Genomic DNA, 6,688 nt, shown 5'->3' with positions numbered 1-6,688 from the left:
TAGCAAGATATTATGCTCAGTTTTATGATCAGCGCTCTGTAGTTTTAAAACATAATGCAATTATAAATTTGCATACCAAATGTGATACAGAAGCTTTATAGGTTTAATAAATGGTAAATGGACTGCATTTATATAGCGCTTTCACAAACCCAAAGGCCACCAAAGCGCTTTACATATGTTGCCTCACATTCACCCATTCACTCATACATGACAGCTGGGGTTAGGTGTTTTGCTCATGGACACCTCGACACTTGGTCAGGTGATCGAACCACCAACCTTTCGGTTTGTAGACAACCTACATGAACCACTGAGCCACTGCCGCCCCAGTAATAAGCTTTAGTCATTTAGCAGATCCTATTATCCAAAGCGACTTACAACTGAGGACTAGACAAAGCGAGTCATCATGAGGAGGCAAAAAAAACGCAAGAAGTGCTCAAAAATACAAAGTTCCGACATTGCTCGGAGTAGCATAAGCCAGACAAGCGAGGATTTAAAGGGAAAGGAAAGAATTTTTTTATTTTTTAATTTTTTTATGTTAAGTGCTCACGGAAGCAGGGGCGATTCCAGGATTTTATAAATGGGGGGGCACAGGGGGGACCAAGATCCAGTCAGGGGGGGCCCATGGGAAATCAGAAAATTCAAATGGAAATAAATACTTGTTTAGAAAATATTAAGCACGATTTAAAAAAATCTTTGCAATGCTCAGTGACATAATATAGATGGTATTAATTGTGGCACCGAACAAAAGCCTGAAAATCATTTTGTATTTTACATGGATTGGACCACACAGTTTTGTTCTAATAAATAAAAAAACATTACCTAGGCATTAATTAGTCATTTAACATGGTTTATTCTCAACACAAACATTGAATGTGTATGTGTTTGTGTGTCGGCGAACGTTGTCTGCATGAAATCTGTCTCTGACATGGTTTCTTCTTAAAGAAACCTTGGATGTCCTGTTGCGGTGTAAAAATAAGCCAAAACGCATTCAGTATAAATTACACAGAGTTGCATGTAAAGTTCTCACATTTTAATGTTTACCACGGCTCTGCTTTTTTTGGAAAAAGATTATAGTGCCTTTAGTCTGTAAAAGAAAAAAAGATAAAGTAATATGTGGGTCATTCCTGGTATGCAGTGACATTTTGGCTTCATAAGTGTTGGGAAAAAAAGGACATGATTTTCATGTTTTTAGCATTCTATCAAAATAGTGACATGCTTAACTATAAGGAATACATATAGGTCAAGCTCAGGGACTCTATAATAATAATTATTGGTAGATTGTTCAGACACTGTCCATAAAAATATTCCACCCTGTTAGGGACATATACGTATATCACAACATGTTAATAATGTAAATGTTAAACAGTAACTTGGCTTAAAGCTTAAATAATAAGCTTTTCTTGGATAGAATTTTTTTTTTCTTCTTGAAAGAAGCAAAACAATTTTTGATGAATAGAAAATGTTTCACATTCCACCCTGTTAGGTTTATAGATCTAACAGGGTGGAAAATTCTGAGCTAAGTTAGCCATAGCTCTTTGAGTGATCAACATTTAGCTAGCTAACCTTCTACAGATGAACAGAACTTTTATAACTATGTCAGATTTGTTTTTACATTTTTTTGATAGGACAAACATTCCCCATAACATAGCCTAACAGGGTGGAACTTTAAGGGTGGGACAAGCAGGATAACATTTCAAAAACTAAAAAAAAAGTTAGGAGTGAGAGTTGAAGCTTACCTCAGTTTGTACAGTTGAATTCCAGCAGGTAAAAGGAATGAAGTCACTTCTTGAAAATGGTCTCAATGAAATTGCAGTTGGATTTGGAAGGCAAAAAAGTACATACTAACAGGTAGGAAGATGACTTCAGGGATGCAGTAATTGAAGAAAATTTTAAGAAACAGACCTATTGTCACGGATCACAGAGGAATCAGACAAGATGGTAAGTTATCAGTGTTTATTTTGCAGAAGGATTGCGGTCGGAGATAACAGGTGAGAAGAAGTAACATAGAAAGTTCAATGAAGCTTAGCTGTGGTTTTAAGTCTCTCTCTTTCTTTCCCTCTCTTGCAGGTGGCGTGGCGATGGCTGGTACGGATGGGTTGATCCAAGATGAGTGAAGCGACGGTAAGTAGAAGGTAAGTGATCGGGAAGTCTGTGAGCCATGGAATGACGAGACCAGACAAGTGACTGCAGTGAAGGTGAGTGTTTTATAGTCCATATGGTTGATGGGACACAGGTGACGGTGATTAGTACTCAGGGGATAATGAACGGGGAAAAGTCTGGTTGGGTGAAAGGGAACGAGTGGGCGGAGATGGTGATCTGGATGATGTAACCCTGACAGTACCCCCCCCCCTCCCGAGGCGGCTCTTGACGCCTGAGACGGGCGCTGCCGGCGGCGAGGTCGACCACGACCCCTGGGAGCCGGACGATCCGGATGATCACTGTGGAACTGGGTGAGTAGCGTTGGATCCAAGATGTCATCTCGCAGGACCCAGGAACGTTCCTCTGGTCCGTAGTCCTCCCAGTCCACCAGGTACTCCAGCCGAGGACCTCGCCGCCGAGAATCCATGATAGAGCGGACTCGATAAATGGGCTCCTCTTCAACGGGAACGGGAGGAGGTACGTCAGTGGGAAGGTTATCTGAGGGAACAGGGGTGACAGGGTCAGTGAAGGGTTTAAGTAAGGAAACATGGAATGAAGGAGCAATCCTGAAATGAGGGGGAAGATTGAGCCTGTAGGTCACTTCGTTCAACTGCCTCTGGATGGTGAATGGTCCGATGAATCGAGGACTCAGCTTACGGCAAGGTAGACGGAGACGGATGTCTCGAGTCGACAACTACACCTTTTGACCTGGCTGATACTGAGGGGTGTCGAGTCGGTGACGGTCCGCTTGTTCCTTGTGTCTCCGTACTGCCTGCTGTAGATGCACATGAGCTGAGTCCCATACCCCCTCGCTCTGATGGAACCAGAAGTCGACAGCTGGAACCTCCGAGGGCTCACCCGACCAAGGAAAGAGTGGAGGCTGGTAACCAAGGATACACTGGAAGGGGGTGAGCCCGGTGGTGTTCTGCCGCAGAGAGTTTTGGGCATACTCAGCCCATGGGAGGTAACGGTTCCAGCTGTCCTGGTACTGATGGCAGTACGTCCGCAGGTAACGTCCAATCTCCTGAATCTTCCGCTCAGTCTGGCCGTTAGTCTGCGGATGGTAGCCTGAGGAAAGGCTGATGGTGACCCCGAGGAGTTTGAAGAAGGCTTGCCATACTCTTGAGATGAACTGAGGTCCCCGATCCGAGACGATATCCTCTGGGAGGCCGAAGTTCCTAAAGATGTTGTGGAATAGAGCTTCAGCTGCTTGTAACGCAGTGGGAAGACCAGGTAAGGGAATCAGCTTACAACCTTTAGAGAACCTGTCCACAACAATGAATACGCAGGTAAAGCCTTCTGAATTGGGTAGATCAGTCATGAAATCGACACCAATGTGTGACCATGGTCGCCTGGGAAGAGGTAACGGCACGAGCTTGCCTTCTGGGACTCTCCTCGGGGTGTTGGTGATGGCACAGACTGAACAACCGCGGATGAACCTGGAGACATCTCTGGAGATGGACGGCCACCAGTACCGTTGACTGAGGAGCGAGAGGGTACGCTTGCTACCCGGATGTCCAGAGCCCGGAAGGGAGTGAGCGGAGTCCAGAAGGGGAGTATGTAGATGTGGAGGTACGAAAATACGCCCTTCTGGACCTCCCGGCGGAGCGGGTTGACGTGTCAGTTCCTGGGCGATCTGTTGGTCAACCTCCCAGACGATTGGACTGAGGATTACGGCTGGAGGGAGGATAGGTTCGGGATGAAGATCTTCAACAGAGGTGTGATGGAGTCGTGAAAGTGCATCAGCCTTGCAATTCTTACTCCCGGGACGATATGACACCACAAAGTTGAAGCGTGTGAAGAATAGAGCCCAGCGGGCTTGTCTAGGGTTCAGTCTTTTAGCCTCCCTTAAGTACTCCAAGTTGCGATGATCGGTGATTACTGTGAATTGATGGTTAGCTCCCTCCAGCCAGTGCCTCCACTCCTCAAGGGCCAGTTTGATGGCCAGCGCTCTCGGTTACCGACGTCATAGTTCCGCTCCGCCGGGGCTAATTTCTTGGAGAAGAAGGCGCATGGAAGGAGTTTGGGTGGCTCACCCTGCCGCTGAGAGAGAACTGCTCCTACTCCAGTAGATGAGGCATCTACCTCTACCACAAACGGAAGGTCCGGGTTTGGATGAATGAGGATGGGAGCAGTGATGAAAGTTTCCTTTGAACGCTGGAAGGCCTGTACTGCGGAGGGAGATAGGGACAGAGACTTGGGTCGTCCCTTGAGGGAAGAAGTGAGGGGAGCACTGATATGACTGTAGTTCCGGATGAATCGTCTATAGAAGTTCGCGAACCCCAGGAATCGTTGCAGTTCCTTTACGGAGGAGGGTTGTGGCCAGTTCTGGATAGTTTCCACCTTCCTCTGGTCCATTTGGATGCCCTGTTGGTTGATGACATAACCCAGGAAGTGAACGGTAGAGGTGTGAAATTCGCACTTCTCCAGCTTCAGATATAACCTGTGTGCTCTCAGCTTCTCGAGGACCTGGATGACATGTTGATGGTGCTCAGACATAGAAGAAGAGTATATGAGTATATCATCAATGTAGACGATTACAAAACGGTTGAGGAACTCTTGAAGGACTTCATTCATATGATCTTGGAAGACGGCAGGAGCGTTGGACAGTCCGAAAGGCATGACCTGATACTCGTAGTGGCCCGAGGGGGTCACAAAGGCAGTTTTCCACTCATCTCCATGCCGGATTCGGATCAGATTATACGCACTTCTAAGGTCCAGTTTGGAGAAAATGCGTGCACCACGCAGCTGTTCCAGGGCGGCAGGTACCAGAGGAAGGGGATAGCTGAATTTGACAGTCTGAGAGTTAAGATGACGGTAATCGATACAGGGCCGCAAGCCTCCGTCCTTTTTGGCCACAAAGAAGAAGCTCGAAGCGGCAGGGGAGGTAGATGGTCGAATAAACTGCTGATGTAAAGCTTCCTTCACATACTCCTCCATGGCCTTCTGTTCCGGGATGGACAGAGGATATATACGACCTTTGCGAAGGGTGGCTCCGGGTAGCAAGTCGATGGCGCAGTCCCATGGCCGGTGTGGAGGTAGTTTGGTTGCCAGTTCCTTACTGAATACGTCCTGGAACGCCTGGTACTCCACTGGGATTTCGCCTTGAACTTGGACTTCAGGGCTTTCCACCGAAGTAGAACAGACAGGAACTCTAGTTTCCCCCGCGGGTGACTTGGAACGGGACGAAGAATGAACCTTCTGGATGGAACTGAGGCAGGATCTATGGCAATCTACACCCCAACGGAGTACCTCTCCAGTTCCCCAGTGGAGTACCGGCTGATGTTGTACTAACCAGGGACGTCCCAGGATGATATCCGCGGTGGACTCCTCCAGCACCATAAGAGAAATTTCCTCAGAGTGTAAACAGCCGATACGAAGAGCTAGAGTGGGTGTATAATGGCGAATTCGACCACGACCTAATGGCTTGCCTTGTATGGTTTGGACGGGAAGATCTCGGCACAGACGGCGTCGCCGAATATTCAACTTTTGGAGAAACTGGGTGGATATGAAGTTCCCCGCAGACCCGGAGTCAATGAGGGCTTGCGCTGGGAGACAAACACAGGAGGTTAATACATGTACTCTGGTACGTGTGAGAGGCTCAATCTTCGGGGAGAGTTGAATGGCACTTACCGCCTGTCGCGGAGGTCGTACAGGGCAAGAACTGAGGAGATGCTTGTCGGAAGCACAGTATAGACAGAGGGAATGTTGAAATCTGCGCTGGCGTTCAGCTGTAGAAAGGTGGGTGGAGTCTACTTCCATTGGAACTGGTGCTGGAGGAGTGACTGAAGGCGCCGGAGGCGGAGAACTTACAGTGGGTACAAACCTATCACAAGCGGTGAGACGCTGGGCTGTACGGATTGTCTGCTGGATCAGATTCTCTAACCCCATGCTGTCCTCATACACCACCAACAGCTGGCGGACGTTGGAATTCAAACCATGACGAAAGGCGGTGATCAGGGCGGTTTCATTCCAGCCGCTAGCTGCGGCTAGTGTGCGGAACTGAAGCGTATACGAACTCACTGAAGAATTTCCTTGACGGAGGTTATAGAGTTGGTCGTGAATGGACAGTTCTGATATTGTTTGCCCAAAAACCTCTTTAAAGTGCTGTTTAAAACTTGAGAAGGATTTGACCACCGGGGCATCTGAATCCCACAATGACTGTGCCCATCGAAGTGCTTGACCAGATAACAGTGAGATAATGAAAGCCACCCGGGCGGTATCACTACGGAACTGATGCTCATTCATGGAGATATACAAGGATACCTGGAGAAGAAACCCACTGCAGTTCTCCGCCTCACCAGAGTAGGGCGCTGGCCGGGCCATGGGACTCGCAGAGGCAGTGAACGAAGCAGCGGGAGGTTGCGGAAGTGGAGGTGGTGGAAAGAGTGCCGCGGCGACCGGAGGATTAGCCGCTGAGGAATCCTCTTCTAAATCCGACTGATTCTGCATAATCACTCCTTTCTGTGGTCTGGTCTTCTGTCACGGATCACAGAGGAATCAGACAAGATGGTAAGTTATCAGTGTTTATTTTGCAGAAGGATTGCGG

At 47.8% G+C, this 6,688-nt stretch overlaps 1 protein-coding gene across 1 annotated transcript in view; it reads left to right on the top strand.

The window, feature by feature from the left end:
- Positions 1-6,688, top strand: part of mpzl1l (myelin protein zero-like 1 like) — a 336,259-nt gene that overhangs the window by 163,500 nt on the left and 166,071 nt on the right. The gene's annotated exons all lie outside the window — the stretch shown is intronic.

The sequence above is a fragment of the Siphateles boraxobius genome, unplaced genomic scaffold (assembly GCF_051911475.1).
Source record: "Siphateles boraxobius isolate OS27281-9 unplaced genomic scaffold, OSU_SipBor_1 25, whole genome shotgun sequence".
Taxonomy (NCBI): Eukaryota; Metazoa; Chordata; class Actinopteri; order Cypriniformes; family Leuciscidae; genus Siphateles; species Siphateles boraxobius.
This window is presented reverse-complemented; position numbering and strand designations above follow the sequence as displayed.